Raw genomic sequence first — 18,390 nt, forward strand, 5'->3', positions numbered from 1 at the left:
GCGACCACCGTGGACGAATCGATGTTCCGCCTTTGGACCTCTCAATTAAGGCGCTATTATAAGGAGATGCCGTGCAAATCGCATCCGAGGACAAGATTAATTATATAAAAAAATCGTATTAATATGTATCTTGGATACTTTTCATCAATATTTTTCCTAAATAGTCATACAAAAAATCAATATTCTTTGTATATTTATATATATATATTAGGTGTACAAATAAGTTCTCGGCCTGAGAATAAAAACGACTGTATTAAATATTTGAACGAAAACATTTTTCCGTCAGTTGTGTGGTTATATAATACCGATCTAGTAGGCCATATTGCCGCACTAAAAGTTCAACATAACCTGAAAATATTCATCGTGAGCACAGTAAACAAAATGAGTTGCAATAAGGAGCATATTAGGCACTGTATGCTTTTCGCGTTCGAGTTGAAAAAAAATACTTCCGGGGCTAAGGAAATGATATGTTAGGCATTGGGGGAGGATGCTGCATCCATCAGCACCGTGAAGAAGTGCTTTTGAGCTGCTCAAATCTGGTAAGACTATCACGGCTGAGCGCTATAAAAACCAACTTGATCGTTTAAACAATGAAATTGAGCGTAAGCGGCCATACACAGGCAAAGGACCTAGGCCAGTCATATTGCTGTATGATAATGCAAGACCACACACAGCGAAAATGACCAGTGACGCTTTAGATTTGTTGGGCTGGGAAGTTTTGCCGCACCCGGCTTATTCATCAGACCTTGCTCCATCGGATTTTTACTTATTCCGATCGCTCCAACATTATTTGGTCGATAGCCATTTTAAAACGTTCGAAGAAGTCGAAAAATGCATTACCGACTTTATTAACTCAAAACCCCCATCGTTTTACCGCCAGGGGATTCGCCATCTGCCTGAGAGGTGGAAGAAGTGTATAGACGCAAATGGAGATTACTTTCCCGATTAACATATGCCCTCATTTTGAGTAAATAAATAATTGTTTTTATGAAAAAAGGCCGAGAACTTATTTGTACACCATACATAATATCTGTTTAATTATATGTAAAATATGCTAATTAGTTATTTTAAATTTTATTTTTAAAAATATTTCAAATTTATCATTGCTCTCTTGATGAAAAAAAGGATTTTTTAAAAATAATTTCTTTTCAAAAGTAAAGTATATAATAGTAAATTATAATATTTATATAAAATTATTATACTTATTTTTGCTATAATATTACGATGGTTATTTTTCTCACTTAAAGGAAAATAGAATTTTGATTTATGGAGTTGTTACTACAGAACAATTACAGAAGTGATAATAAATGATAATAGATAAGAAAATTATTGATATATAATAATTACTGCTAAAATTATACTTCTTAATTTCCTAACGGCTAAATGATATTAATAAACTAATATTAACTTTTTTTTTATTCATTTCCGCTCCGCGCATGCGAAATAAGATTTGCCGCGACTGCCGATTAAAAGATAAGAGTGGACTAGGAATAAGAAATACGTATGTCTAAATACAAAACATGCTGTCTCTTAAATTAAATATATAAGTAAAAATACCACTAATTATAACAATAACATTATAAAATTTCGGGCCCACTGATTTCACTTAACAGAGTATTGTATCTCTTAAATGTTACAACATTATTTGCGAATTTATTTATTTAAAATGTTACAAAGAATTGGTCTGTTACGTCCAGACCCTGAATTAGATGAGCCGTATGGAAGAACGTAACTTACTTACCCCGTGATACACTTTATTCGGGCATGTGTATGGATCGGGTCGAGCGAATGTGAAGGGCCTGAGACAGGTCAGCGATCGAAGGTCCCTTTAACACTGTGTTTCTAGACTTATTCACTCAGTGGTCCCTTTCCGGTAAAGGAACTTAATCCTTTTTACGCGGGATGGGACCTAGTGCGATCTCGGGATTCAGGGAAGAGAGCGGGTTAAATAATTAATTATTATACATTAAATTAAAAATAGAATATATTATTTAAAAAGATAAAGAAAGAATGGAAAAATATTAGCTCTTATAACTATGTGTGAGTGGGCGATTAAAATAAAACACCATATATATATATATATATTTTTTGTAATTTCTTTTATTTTCGATCTCGTTTAAAAATCTATTTAAGTTACGAAATTTATAATAAGTGAAAGTTCTTTCAATTCTAATCACCGATAGCTAATGGCAATCTTATTAAGGAAGATCGTATCCTTGTCAATGCGTAAAAATTTATCGAGTGAATTCGCAATTCAACCGTCCAACTCTCGTTGATTATATTCTTTTTTTTTTTGCTCGTCTGTGTTTACGAAAGATTCCCTACGGCTTCGCTACGTAAGAGGTGACTTACCAGGTGACTTCGTTCGAGAGAGGACGAACAGATACAGAATAGCGGGTATGTCGAGGATGTTGCCGACGCGGTGACGACTACTCGTGATTGCTCCAAGAAGGGAAAGGTGTGGCACGGCGCGCAATCATGTCGCTGATTTATAAGACCAAATTCCATTACTGCAATACTCTTGCTCACCCGAGTCGCCCCGCACAAGCAATAACCGCCTACAATCAGCCCCCTAACGCGATTCAGTTCTAATGCTAAATTTATTGCTATTTTATTTTACCCATGCCCCTTTTCTACCTCCTTACCTTCTAGTCTGCCACAGATAAATACATTATGTATGTCTCTTTCTCTCTTTTGCTTTTTCTCTTTTCCTATCAATCACTTTCAACTGCATTAGATTTTGGAGAGGGTGTTATTTGCGCAGTTATTTAAGTCTGTTTGCATCATACATGAATTGATTATTTATGTTTCAAGAGATAGACATCGATATTAAAACTAATTATACGAGATTTTTTATGCCTACATTTGCAATAAATCAGGAAGGGATGAGGTCTCTCTCATTTCTTTCTGCGCAGGAAGGCACTATTGATCGCGGACACAGTTAATTGATCATACATATTGATTTTCCCAGTAAGATAAAATCCGTTTAATCCTTTAAATGTGAGTTGCATCTTAGAAGTTTGTTTTTGTGCTTTTGGCGTCATTAATGTCTTTTCACTTGAAAATAGCTGTTTTCAGGGCCAATAATAGCTAGATGCATCATGTCTAGTTATATGTGCATCATGGCTGTTTTTCTTTCACTCTAGAAATTTACTTAATTAATATATCTACATATGTTTATATATATTCATATAATTTACATTAATATTATATAATTTATTAATATAATTCGTAACAGAATTCGTCCTATACATGATAACGAAAAGAAGATTCAGCTTGCTTCAAATATGATACTGTCAAATATGATACATATATAAATACACAGGGTGTTCATTTTGAAACTTTCCATCCGTTTATTTCACGATTGATTATTTTTTGCGAAAAATATCAAAAGACCTCAATTTTGTTTTCGAAAAGGACATTTAAGTATATTAAGTAAATGCAACGAAATTTTTTCATCCCCTTCGTCGGAATAGCTACCCCAAAAATTTTAAATGGTAATAGGGGTCAAGTTATATATCATTTTAAAGATTTTGATTCTCTGTAATAACTCTCTTTCTTTTTATTATTTAAGTGAATGTTTTTCCAGAAATCGCACTCGGAAGTTTCAGGTGTCAAAAAAGTTTTACATGCAAAGATATTGTGTGTATATATATATATATACACAAAAACAAAAACAGATTAGAAATATAAGAATATATATACTCGGCGTTATTAATACTTTATCGCCTGCAGACGTTTTCGAAGAGCTAATAATAACTAGAAGTAACGTATCACGTTTAATTATTTTCACATCATGTATATTGATTCAAAAAATATTTACATAATTAATATATTCATATATATATTTATATACATATATATATGAATATAATTATTTAAATTTAATTATTTTAATATTTTTTAAATTAACAATCATGATGTAAGAATTAGATAATACATCTAATTATTATTGGCTCCGAAAATGACTATTTTCAGGTGATAAAGCATTGATAATGATATCGAGTATACATAATCTTATTTTTCTATCTTTGTTTTGTACATATATATCATATTTGACAGAAGCAAGCTAATCTGTTTTTCATTATCATGTATGAAACGAATGTTTATCGTTATCGCAATTTGCAAGAAAAAAGTAAATTCTGTAAAGAGAGACCTCCCGAACATTTGAATTGCTTCTATTATTTCAAAAACACGACTCGTATAATAAAATCTCACTTTAGCGGTTATCAGACAATATTACAGATAGATACGTACATTTGGCGAGTAAAATATCAAAATTAATTTAATCATCAGGCGATTTATCGCTGAGTGAGATTAAAGTCGCGTTTGAATAATTATATACAGCGTGCAAGCCTAGGTATTACTTTCCTATGATGTCGCTGTTAGATCCGGCATTAGACAAGCCGCTCTGTTTACGCGCCTATCACATGTAGTCTATTTATACCAACCTGTTAATTAAATAGACGATCACCATAATCATAAATATACATTGCGACTGCGTTATGTACTTTCAGTTCGACCCGACTCACTCAGAAAGAGAGAGGGAGAGAGAGAGAGAATTTCTGGATCGAAGCATAAGCATTTCCTATTTGTATTCTCCTTCCTTCCCTTCTCTTTCTCTCTCTCTAACTCTCTCTCTCTCTCTCTCTCTCTCTCTCGTTCATTAGATTTTGGAGAGGGTGTTATTTGCGCAGTTATTTAAGTCTCTTTGCATTATACATGAATTGATTATTTATGTTTCAAGAGATAGACATCGATATTAAAGCCAATTATACAGGATTTTTTATGCAGTTTGCTTGACATGTGAATCGTCGTTGATTCTTATTAATCAAGTTTTTCATCGATCTCTAGGCATATTTACTTGTCTGTGATAAGAAAGAATATACGTCATATATAATAAAAACTTCTTCAATCTTATCATTAGGAGGGATATTTATACCTTCGAATAATTGTATGCATAGAACGTGTATTTGAGTATCACCGCGTAAAGACACTTTTGCCCTTGTCTTTATCTCTAGCGCTGCCTACGCATTTCTCATTAATCGACAATTAATATTTCGGAATAATATCCCCGAGCATTAGAGAGCGCGGTGGCCTTGATGGACGTTTAGCAAAATAATGAATAGGTAGCAATGAGATCTCTGCGGATTTATCGCGGTTCATTGCCTTGTGAATAAGTCTCTCTTTCTCCTTTCTTTCTCTCTATTATCCCCAGCTTACCTTCATCTTGTACGAAACCTCCGCGAGTAACTGGGGCGGAGTTGCAGTTGCATCATCATCGTTACAATGCTCGTTACCTCTCTCTCTCTGTCTCTCTTTCTCCATCCTCTTCTCTCTTTCTATCACCCGGCATTATTCTTCTCCCTCTTTCTCATACCGTACGTAAAAGATGCTGCTATGCATCTGCATCAGATCACCGGAGATTGGTACGTTTAACGATGCATATGTAATGTGTTCGTGTCACATTATATTGTGACACGTTTCCTTTCGGTGGGAAACCATCGAGCTCGTCGAAAGAGAAATGACGTTCGAAATTCGAATGAACGTTTTGAAAGCCTTTTTGGGGCCGAGGAGATTAGCAAAATTTTCGTCACAATAAAAATGCACGAGTCCGTTTATTGACACAACGATAGAAGAAAAGTTTCTCTAATTACGGTAGTTTCAAAAAAATGTGATAACTTACATATCGAGAATTCTCATTTTCTTGGCGAATTTTTCTTCTCGAAAAAGACTGGTATTACATCAGAATATGCTCTTCGTGCGGATGAATTATGCAATGTCATTATTGCGATTTCCCCTTTTTGCTTGTCATGTCCTTGCCATCCATAGTATGATAAATGATCTATCTGTAGGAAAATCATTTTTATTTTGTTAAATTATTTTGTTAAAATTTTATAATTATTATTTAATAAATGTACGACTTATTATTTTGATTAAGTAATTATTTAAATTAGTTCCTATACTGTAATAAATAATTATTAATTTTTGTGATACCAATAATATTTATTAATTATTATTCTTAAATATTTAAGTATTTATTATTTTATTTAAATATTTAAAAATACGATATTAATGTAATAAAGTACGACATTATGAAATCAGGACTTTATTGCGTGAGATAGAATTGTTATTTCATATGTCAAAAATACTTTCTCGCAAAATTGATGTTATCGCATCTGAAAAGATAATGTACTTTAATATCGACAAGTCAAGGCAGTCGAGCTTTAAAAATAAGAATCATAGATTATAAAAGATGATAAAATGCAAAATATGACAGTTAGATAACATGATGATGTTTTTATAGTCTGTTAAAATACTTATGTATTATATGAAAAAATTCACATAATTAATATACATATATATATATATATATATACATATATATATATACATATATATACATACATACATACATACATATATATATATATATATATATATATATATATATACATATATATATATATATATATATATATATACATATATATATATATATATATATATATATATATATATATATGTGTGTGTGTGTATATTAATTATGTGAATTTTTTCATATAATACATCAATTTTAACAGACGATAAAAAGAACATCATCATGTTATCTAACTGTCATATTTTGCATTTTATCATCTTTTATATATATATATATACAATCATCTTTTATATATACAGGGTGGCCCATTTTAATCCATCCAGTCGAATATCTCGAAAACCAAGCCCGGGAGAGAAAAATGTTTCAGACAAAAGTTGTTTGGTTTCGAGGGGGCCATAAGATGGTACCATTGGTTTGACCTTGAAGAGTCATTTGAAGGTCACGTGAAGGTCACTTCAATTTTTTTAAATAGAACACCCTATATATTTTTACAAATTCTTGTAGCTTATCTCGAGAGCTTTCCAAAACACTATAATTAAGTTAGTTTTCATTAAGTACTTTTCGAATTATGAGGCTTGAAATAATTTCCTAATTTTACATAAACCATAAAATATCTAGTAAAATATTCATTTTTCGATTATCTTACCTTAATACTTTTATGTACAAAATAATGAGAGGAATCAATTGGTGTAAAGAAAACACATAGTTGTTTTTAAGAAAAAATATGGAATTGTTAATTGCAAATTACATATTTTTTCTTCAAAACAACTATGTGTTTTCTTTACACCAATTGATTCCTCTCATTATTTTGTACGTAAAAGTATTAAGGTAAGATAATCGAAAAATGAATATTTTACTAGATATTATATGGTTTATGTAAAATTAAGAAATTATTTCAAGCCTCATAACTCAAAGAGTACTTAACGAAAAGGTACTTAATTATAGTGTTTTGGAAAGCTCTCGAGATAAGCTACAAGAATATGCAATGACAAATAGTAGGTTCCGTTTAAGAAATTGAAGGTGACCTTCATGTGACCTTCAAATAACTCTTCAAGGTCAAACCAATGATACCATTTTATGGCCCCCTCGAAACCAAACAACTTTTGTCTGAAACATTTTTCTCTCCCGGGCTTGGTTTTCGAGTTATTCTCCATTAAAGGTTAAAATGGTCCACCCTGTATATAATAAATTTTTTATTAACTATTATTTTAAAAGTTATAACGTACTTTTAGAGATGGCTTTTCCATTTTATAAATTCAATATATACATATATAGTCATATAAACACAAAATTATATATTAGGAATCGAAAGATTATTTATAATTGTATTGCATCAAGATGTTTCAAACAACACTTCAGCGCCTCTATAGTCATACTCTAGACTACAATAAAATCATGCCCCTCATCATTAAGTCATAAGAAATAATCCCGATGCACGGTTCGTCCTGCGCCGATGACGGGCCGATTATTCGGAGTCCATTAAGTTCGACCTAATTACAGAAACGAGAGCGCTGTCGGCGAACGAGCCACGGCACAACCTAGTATAAATCCACCACCTACACGCCGCCGCGAACCGCCGTCGTTCCGGGCACACTGTATGTGTGACGACACCTCTCCTACGTGTACCACGCCTTTCTAAGCCCAGGGGCATCTGCGCCAGGATTAGATTCTGGATCGCTTGGAGGCTAGGCAGACTGTAAGAACGGATACCTATCGCCTTACCTTACCGAGGCGAATATTCTGCCAGATATTTTGCGCGAACGTTTGCGAAATACGTTCTTATTTGTAGAATTCGAATCTAAAATAAACATATATGCATTTTAAATACGTGTGAGAATTCCACGAGAAATATGATTTTTCGTATGTTATTGTTTATGCAATTTTAATAAGAGAAAGTTATGCAATAAGATATGCAGGATATCCCAAGACCACACAACCATCAAATATCCTAACAGATTCTCTGGATAATTTCGAGGCGATTTTTTCTTAGAAAAAATATCGAGGGAGATCAACAACATTTCTTTCAAATTTTTAATTTTTGCTACTATATATATCTTTGCGTGTATATATAAGCTTTAAATTAAAATTCTCCTATATCTTATTTGAAATTAACTGAATAATGTAATTTAGTTAATTTTTTTAGATCTCTTAGTAATTTATCTTCCACGAGAATTTGCAAGAAGCCCTTCTTTCTCAGTCGCTTATAACTTTGAAATATTGATGCCTCGATATTTTCGTTAAAGAAAAATTCTACTAAAAAGGACATTCTGTGGGGTTCTAAGATATATTATATATATAGTATATTAATATATTATAATTATTATATATACCCACACAGAGAGAGAAAAATATATATCTGATATATATTTACTTATCTACACAATGTCTATGTCTACTATGGATAATTAGACATCTAATGTATAAAATTTTTTTAATCTTTCAGTAAAACGCGATAAGTATAAATTAATATAAAATATCGTACTATTACAATTTTAATAAAAATTTTTTATCGCGTTAATAATTTCTTCAGCCAAAGAGAGAACCTTGTTACAATATTATCAGATGTTAAAAAAATAATTATACAAACGGAATTGCGTTTCATTCTATTACAATCCGCGCGTCCTACGAATAGAAATATATTAAGAGCTCTTGCTCTCGCGCGTTCAACGACACTTCCTGACTCGCATGCGACGGATGGACGCAATGTTGTTCGTGAGGGAACAACGTTGTATTTTGCCAGGGCGATTTATTGGGCGATTTGCTCATTAATCGAAGTCGAATCGCGCTATCATTTACGAGAGACCTAAATCACAGATCGTGCGAACACAAAGTGGTAGCTGGATGACTTTCCCGGTTTTTGCCGAATCCGTCGATCGTGCTCGCTTCCACTCGCTCCGGGTAAAACAGGCATTCACTCTCCTTCGAAGGGTGGGGCGCGCAAAGTTGCGGTGGCAGTTGCGGCACACGAAGCGATGGATTTCTACGTGGAAACTGCACGATCCGATCGAGAATAACCTTTGGCGACCCTTCTCGTTGCCCGTGGTCATCGCACGACTCGCCCGGATCCTCCTCGTACTCTCTTTCGTCTTCGATTAATTATTAATTAACTCGTTATCCCTGAGAGTGATATCAGTGAACGTCATGAAATAATTTCATACCATTCTGAATCACTATAATATTACAGTCAATAACTTTGTCAAATGAAGCAAATATTACAATCTTTTTTTATCGAAAATAATATATTTTTTCTCATTTTTTAAATATTTGTAGTATAAAATGTTTTTATATTTGATAAAACGTTTTGAATCACTGTAATATTATAATCAATAACTTTATGAAACAAAACTGTAATCCTTTTTCTCGTAAAATTGCAATGTTTTTTTATCGAAAATAATGTATATTTTTTTAATTTTTTGAATATTTATTGTGGAAAATTTATTTATTATTTATATTTGAAAAAAACACTCTCTTTCTGTTTTTGATTAAATATTAATGACTGACTTGTTATCCCTGAGACAGTAACATCAATCAGCGTCATGAAAAAATTTCGTATTATTCTCGAAAATTGCAATCTCTTTTAGCGAAAATAATATATATTTCTTTTTTATTTTTTAAATATTTTTTGTAAAAAATATATTTATTACATATTTGAGGAAAACTTTTTATTTGAAATAAAGTGACACAAACTTTCATTTTAATCATACTCAATGTAATAATAAAAATACATGATAATTAAATTTCTTTTGTGAATCTTCGAGAAGAAAACACATCGTAGTAATATACGATGATCTTTCCAATTGATTGGGATACATATTTTCTTAATGTAATATCTTTTGAAATTTATTCACGTTATTCTATATGTGTATCGTACGATCCTTGTTTGTCCCCCGGCTGCGGGCACTCCTCTTGCATTACGGCATGATATTTCAAAATATTTATATCGGTAGTATCTCTTTCGCGGTGCTTTCTTTGTTAAATTATAATTTCGTTTATCTACCGCTGAAAGTTCTTGAAATATTGCGGTCCACTTCTTTCTCTCTCTCTCTTTCTCTCTTTATTACACAAAGCTTAGCGGAGATCGCTTGTCGATTAGCGGCGTAGTTTCGCGTAGCCGATGACTTTCCTCTGATTGTTTTGATCCGAGGACGCCGGAGGTCTCGATCGCGATTCCACCGCGATATCCCGCATGCTAAAAATAAATCGACTGTTGCAATTTTGCTCGTTTCCCCACCTACTGAATCTCGTCATCGTCGTCGCTGCCGTTCATCGCTATCACGTTTTCCTCGATCCATTTATCTATCATATTGAAGTTTTATTTCTCTTAATTTACCTTAACTTTTATCTTCCTCTTTTTCCATTTATTTTATTCAATTTAAATTTAATTTAAATTTATCTCATATCTTTTATTATTATAATATAAATGTAAATTGAATATTTTAAATAATATAAATGTAAATTGAATATTTTAAATAATATTAATATGAATTTAATATTTTTTCTAAAATGTAATATATAAAGTAGTCTAAAACCATCAAATGTTCCTTTAATAGCAGATTTTTCGATCAATTTGGAGATCATTTTTTCTTAACAAAAATATCCAAAGAAATAATTATTTTTTACAAGTTTTCATTTTTTCCTATTATATTTTTGCAAGATTCAATTAAAATAAACTTTATCTGAAATTAAAAGTGTAGATTTTGTTAAATCTTTCATTTCAACAAAGTTTAATTTATGGGAAAAGCCTTTTTCTTAATCGCATATAATTTAGAAATGATTTTCGTCTTGACATCTTCGTCAAGGAAAAATTGTCTCTAACTTGATCAGAAAATCTCCTATTAAAAAGATATTCTATGATTTTGAGATGTGTAACAATTTTGCTTATGTTAAAGTTAGAATCTTTTTTTATATACTTTAATATTATAATATAATAGTAACAATAAGAGACACAGATATATTTACGCCGTAATTATTTTGATCCGACTTTTGTCGCGATCATCATTTTGTCATAATGTGAGAGAAACTTTACCATCGACTACATCAAGGTCGGCTGAAACCTGCTTCGGTTTCCGTAAAGCTTTGCCATGATGGCCTTCCATGCAAGTGAGTCCCGTCAACAACGGGATTCAGTTGTATTTTAATTTTCGCCCTGTCTTCCTCCTCCGTTCCATCTACTCTCGTTGCCAGCTTTTTCATTTTTTTCCTCTTCCTTAGAATTGCCTCGTCGACGATATCCCGGTAGTCTGTCATTACACGGTTATTTATAGAGTGCAAACACAAGCGTGATAGAAGACTACTGAATCTGCCTGCCGATTAAAGACCGGTTGTTTTTTTATCGTTTTGTTTTCTTGTTCCCTCCCTCTCTTTCTCTCTCTCTCTCTTTTCTAGATTTTACACGTCGATTCCTTCGAGAATATCTGCAAAAACAATTGTCGCAGTCTCACTTTGTTACGTCTCTATCATAATGGCGGAGGTAATAAAATATATATAGATCGGTTATAAAAGTTCGCGTACGATTAATTCAAAGTGTAGAATTTGAAAGTCCTTCTGCTGAAAGAATTTTTATACTTAAATCCAAATTGGCTCATAAGAACCATAGCGCGGTAGTTGGAGCGCAGGGAAGAAACAACAACACTTCCTTCTTTTTTATTATTAGTTTATTACAAAATTAAAATACAATAATAAAGGCGAATGTTTCGAATCATCTTTTGATCCTTCCTCAGCGCGATGATTATGAGGGAATAGATTTTAATACAAAAAATTAATCAATTTTTCAATTTTTTATCTGATATTGACGATCTATTAATAAAAAAGAAATAAAGCATAAAAAAAATCGCAAGCGATCTCATCATATCGCTAATGAAAATTGATAAATCTTTAAATTATCTATGTACTTTTATAATGATTTTTCAATATATTTGATTTCAGATAATTTCCTTAAAATTAACTCACGCATAAATTGATTTAATTAATTATTCCCTCAGTAACATTAACGAAATAATAATGAAATGGATATTAATAACAAATCAAGCAACGCGGTAGTGTCACGACGCTAAGTATATAAAAATCTGAATCCGATCATTGAGAGTTACTGTTCTCGACATGTCGAGACGCTACCAAGTAGCTTATCCGGAATTTTACGTCAAATAAACTTTCGCGATTAAAATATCAAAGCTGTAATCAAAAATCTAAGCATAGCATTTTTCTAATATAATGCAAATGCAAGCTTTCGATTGTGATCAATTTAAAATTGGTGTAATTCTGAGATATGATAATCGTGTATCAAATTTGTGACATTTCAATTCTTCAACACCTCACGTACATACGTAAGTACACACGCAAAGCGACTTTGTTCTTAATAACATATTCTCAACATTACGACTTACGATTACGTTACGATTGTAAAGATCTGTTTGAAATTCATAAGACATGAGCGATTATTCAGCTAATTGGAGTTGTCGTTCAAACAACCACTTCTACTTACGATGTATCAATGTATCGATTATCTTTTTAAATATAACCATGAAACATAGACAACGAGATAAGCGACATAAGTATTTTTAAATAACACAAAATAATATAACAATTAATAAAATAACATATAATAATAATAATAATAAAATAACATGTAATAATTAGTAAGTAGTAATAATTAATAAATAATTCTATTTATTTTAGATTAACATAGATCTATAGAATTTAATGTGTGTGGAGTCACGAGCAAGAGCGTCTGCCATCGGCGTCATTGCTTCCTCGGTCGTCGAGGTCGCCACTGCCGCTCCTCTTGCCGTCGGGGTTACCTTCTTCTACCGTCGGAATCGCTGTTACCGTTCCTCCTGCTGTTGCCGCTGTCGTTCCCCCTGTCCCGATTCAAGTATATTTATCGAAAGTTTGTCGATAATTAACATACGCATTTTAGTAAATTCATAGTTAATACAACTCAATAATAACATAATATCAATGTTATAATTCCGTATTCAATATTATAATTGTTACGTACAAGATATGTTACGTAACAATTATATTATTGAGCGCGAAATTATGATATTGTTATTACTATCCTATTGTATTGACTGAATTATAATATATGTACATATTTGTATATACATATTGTATATACATATTGTATATACATATTGTATATATAGTACATATTGTATATACATATTTCTAAGATATTTCGAATTTTATAGATCGAAGAATGCATGAGACAAAAGCGGGTATTCGATGGCAGGAGGAACAATTTATGACATTTCTGTACAGATTGTCCTCTGACTATTATAATTGTGGCAGAGGACGAAGAAATGTCAGAGGCCGAGGTCGAGACAGAGAACAAAAATAAAATACACACACACGACACAACAATTAAATTACAAATAATTATAATAAATTAATTATATTAAATATATATATTTATAATAAATTAATTATATAATTAATTAAATTTAAAATTTGCAAATAAATAAATAAATGTACTAATTAATAGTTGGAGGAAAAATGATACGACACTGCAAGAAGCTATTCCTCTGTATCTGGTAAGATGAACATGGAGTACTTCCGTTAAAAGCGTTTCCTTAAAGAAAATTTCGACAAGGAGGCTAAAGGTCGGTGCTTATTGGCGCAACTTTACTCAATTACCGCTTTATTAAGTATTATAGAAAAAAATGGTTCAGGACTTTTCAACTCGATTTTTAATCAGGTATAACGCTATTTGCTCCGTGGGTGCTTTTTCAGTTACATCTTGTATATATATATATATATATATATATATATATATATATATATATGTGTATATATATATATATATACACATATATATATGGTTTAAAAAAAGGTTTTATGCGAATTCTAAATCACACATAACGTATTGTTCTTGGCTAATGATATTGATCTTATGTCAATTTTCTTTTTGATTTTTGTGAGGTTTTTTTAGTGATATAATGATTTTATGTCTCATTATTTGTAAATTGAAGGAACAAAGTTAATTATCTATGTAATAGAAAATATATCTTATACCTTGAGTAATTTTACACTTTTTGTACAACAGGAGGAAAGATTAAGTATGAAAAGAACAAAGAATCGATCGATAAAATATAATTAGAATTTTATTCAAGAAAATAAAAAATATTACTTGAAAAATGTATATTCATATTAATTAGTTTAATATTAATTAAAATTTTGTATCCGAGACAATTTTTATTTGAAGTACTACACTGACGTGCTCGATTATAATCTTTTTAATAGGCTCGCCGGATGGTTAATTTGGTTGACTTAACATTTTCGAAGCGCCATAGATGGCGACGGATGAGAGAATTATAGATTCAACAGCTTTACAACGTCGGCGATGCAGTCGACGTTGTTCCTCTATAGATAACCTCGATCGATTCAACGCCGCATTTTTTTACACAGTTATTATGAGGCGTGAATATATGCGTGGTGTAGCCGGAGTTGGCGAACAGGACATGCAAATGTAAGACACGCAAACGACATTGCTTTCTACCCGAGAGAAATGATTGATCTGGACAATCTTTTGTTTTTGTGCATCTGATTTACCGGGTAGCACGAAGGACAATGCGCATCTTTTATGTTATGAAAGATCCGATGTGAAATTAATCTGAAACATATTTTCTCATACGAACTCGAATATGCTTTAGCAGTATCTTTAGAGTATCAGAAATGCACACGTGACATAAATTATTTTTATAAGAATTTAATAATCATCTCTTTAATAATTTCTTAATTATAGTTGTTACACTTTGCGATGTTATTCACCTCGTTTTATAATCAATTCATTATCACGCATGATATTTATATACACACACATATACACTGATTGTGGAACAGGATTATAAAGTTACGAAATAACAACTTAAGAAATTATTAAAAATATAATTAATGAATTATTATACAGAGTAATTTATATCACATATGCATTTTATATTCCACACATACATATGTGTGTATTAGTTTTCTTTACAAAAATTTTAATTTTCTTTGCATTCCTAAAATATATATATCAGAAATTCAAAGAAAATTATTCTCTTATTTTTTTTGTTAATAAATTCTTAAAAATTATGTCAAAAATAAAAAAAACTATTTCATAATTCTGACAATAGATTTTTGAATTTTAGAAAACTAAAATTTTTATTGTAAAAACATTAAGCAATTTTTAATTGTAATTCTATTATTATTAACAGTTATGGAACAAATGCGTTTCTCGAAATAAATTGGAAAGCTTTCCGATTTACTTAGTGGAGTTTGAGCAGAGATTTGACAAAATTTATTTTAAAAATCTCGTCTGGATTCCGTCTCCTTTATCCAAATTTCTAAAATCTACGACAGCGAATCTATATTAGATCCATATTAGAAAAATTACTGTAAAAAATATTAGAAAAATTATCTTAATAAAATGTCTTAATAAATTATCTTAATAAATATAATTTTTACGTGATATAAACAAAATAGATGTAGTTTAGGCTTTTTCTGTTCATCTAATACTTTTCATTTTAGAAGCTTTTACCAAAAAATTCTGTTACAACAGCAAAAAATGATTACTAGTATTCATTTATAACACAATTATAATAATAAATGTTCAATGGTAGTATTTTAAAATCGAGCAACCAGAAAAATTATTATTAGGTAATATTAGAAAAATTATCTTAATAAAATATTTTAATAAATTATCTTAATAAATTTAATTATTATATATAAAACAGAATATATATATATATATATATATATATATATATATATATATATATACACATAATTCAGATTTTTTTATTTACCTGATACTATTTAATTTTACTAAAAAGTTCTGTTACAGCAGCACAAATTATTATAACACAACTGCGGTAAAATGAGCATTCAGTGGCAGTATTTTAAAATCGATCGTCGTCATCGATACGTAACGAGAAGCAGAGAGAATGCATATCGAGAGAGTCGATGTCGATCGTTATCCTTCCTCCCGGAGTCGGACGTATCCTTAGGATGGCCTTTCTTATCGCGATAACTCTCGAGGACATCGACTCTCGTTGAGCAATCGGGTCTCCACCCACTCTCATCCGTGTAACTCCGGTATTATCGTCGCCTACAGCGATCAAGGAGACGCCGCTAGGTCGGTCGATCATTCCGTTTTTGAGCCTCGTCAATCGATCGCGATCTGTGAGGACACGCGATCAACTTTTATCGATTCATCAAAAATAAAGGTCGCCATATTCGTATCTCCAGTTTAACATCGAATGTAGCAAAGATATTGACATTTTCGGAGATAAAATTATGTTAATAAATTGATTATAAATTGATATGTACACTCGAGAGATGAGAACATTTTTTTAAAATCTCATGGAAAAATTGACTTCAAATTCATCATTTTCTCTCTACGTCATTTTCATATGAGATAAAAATCAGAATTAGATGTGAATGTGTGTGGATGTTTAAGATGACCTTATTTAACTCTGAATTAACTTGACTTAGCTCGATTTATGGGTTTTCGATGAATCGTGATGAGTAGCATGAGAGGAACCACTTGTTTAGCATGGTGAATGCAACATCGCATGAATGAATAATAAATGTTCACTAATATGCATTTTTGATAGAAACTCTCAAGTAGGCACTCTTTGATATGTCTCGGCATGAACGAGTAAATAGCGCGAATTGGGATTGATGTATGTGTATATGTGCATGTGTACATGAATACGCGTAATTTACATGCCTGATGAATGAATAATAAATGTCGATCAATATCTGGTTTAATCATTATGCTTTTTCGATCCTGAATGGGCGAGTACATCTGCCCCTAAAGCGTGACCCAATCCTTGCGATTAGCTTGGAATCACGTCACCGAATATCATGTCGAGAAAAGAGTATTCGTTATCTGTAGCGATGTGACATACGCGATTGATTGACGGCTTGTTCGATCAAGATATCCTCCAATGTTCGTTGGAAAAAGAAAGAAAAGGATCTATTGTCAAATCAAGGATTGCAGAAACGAAAGTTGGGTACGTTGCGTTATTTCCATCTGCAATCCTTGATTTGACAATGTAGTCGAAAAGATTTTTTTTCTTACAATTGCTCTAGATTCTGAGATGTGTTTGTAAAGTCCAGAAAGATTGTCATTGATTGATCGTTGATATTCTTGGGAGGATTACGAAACTCCGCGAAATTGACTTGCGACTGCAGAATGCCGAAATGATTGCTACACAATGATGGTCTCGTGTGTCAATGGAGGTTGTATCATGTAGGCCGAAAATACGAGATAGACACATAATAAGAAGGTTTGACGTTTCAGCATCAAATTATCGCATCGCGTATGAGTTTATTCTGACGAACGTTAATAATGAATCACTCTTTGCATCTCTGAGAATATCGCGATTTATATCTACATATGCACATATATGTTACGAAAGGAAAATATTATTTAGAGAAAGATGTTGAATCGAATCGATAAAATGCACGACGGATTGAGGTATTAATAGCGGATGGCTAATTTCAGGGTAATAAATGTAATAATCGAGACATTAAACGTGAACACAACTTTTACATATTATAAATTACTATAAAATGTAATTACATTTTTTAATTAATTGTTAATTCGTCAGAGAATTTGTTTCCACATTATGTTACATTCCATAAACATATATGGATTAACTTTTTTTTGTCTCTCTCTTTCTTTCACATTTAAGTTTATTTTATTATTATAACTGTAGCATATAAACTATTATCAAATTAAATTATATATAAATTATACCGATAATTAAATTATAAGAATATAAATTGTTATCCATTTTTAAATTTGATTTTTTTTCGTTATCACCCACAACATTCACTCTCACTAAACATAATCCATAAGATTCGCTCTCATGTGAATGTAATTTTTACATATTATAAATTACTATATAAAACGTAATTAAATTTTTTTAATTAATTGTCAATTAGAGAATTTGTTTCTTTCTCACTACTTATATTTCATAAATATAATATTTAAATTATTGTCAACTTTTTCTTTTCTT

The 18,390-nt window shown here is 31.2% G+C and overlaps 2 long non-coding RNA genes across 7 annotated transcripts; one reads left to right on the forward strand and one right to left on the reverse strand.

Moving 5' to 3' along the window:
* Positions 1-10,128: 10,128 nt before the first annotated feature.
* LOC145976469 (uncharacterized) lies at positions 10,129-17,853 on the reverse strand. Of its 6 annotated transcripts, none has more exons than XR_014440245.1 (6): positions 17,448-17,853; positions 16,168-16,541; positions 14,656-14,993; positions 13,098-13,239; positions 11,409-11,796; positions 10,129-10,571 (listed from the first exon to the last, which is right to left on the reverse strand). It is a non-coding gene; the product is annotated as an uncharacterized LOC145976469 (long non-coding RNA). The 6 variants fall into 6 exon arrangements; XR_014440243.1 differs by having other exon boundaries at positions 10,129-10,678; XR_014440246.1 differs by lacking the exon at positions 13,098-13,239 and having other exon boundaries at positions 10,129-10,678.
* On the forward strand, positions 12,423-13,833 carry LOC145976491 (uncharacterized). The gene is made up of 3 exons (XR_014440249.1): positions 12,423-12,705; positions 13,058-13,268; positions 13,573-13,833. It is a non-coding gene; the product is annotated as an uncharacterized LOC145976491 (long non-coding RNA).
* Positions 17,854-18,390: the final 537 nt, after the last annotated feature.

This window comes from Camponotus vicinus, unplaced genomic scaffold (genome assembly GCF_025532165.1).
Source record: "Camponotus vicinus isolate PSW18456_S1 unplaced genomic scaffold, iyCamVici1.0 SCAF_1, whole genome shotgun sequence".
Classification (NCBI taxonomy): domain Eukaryota; kingdom Metazoa; phylum Arthropoda; class Insecta; order Hymenoptera; family Formicidae; genus Camponotus; species Camponotus vicinus.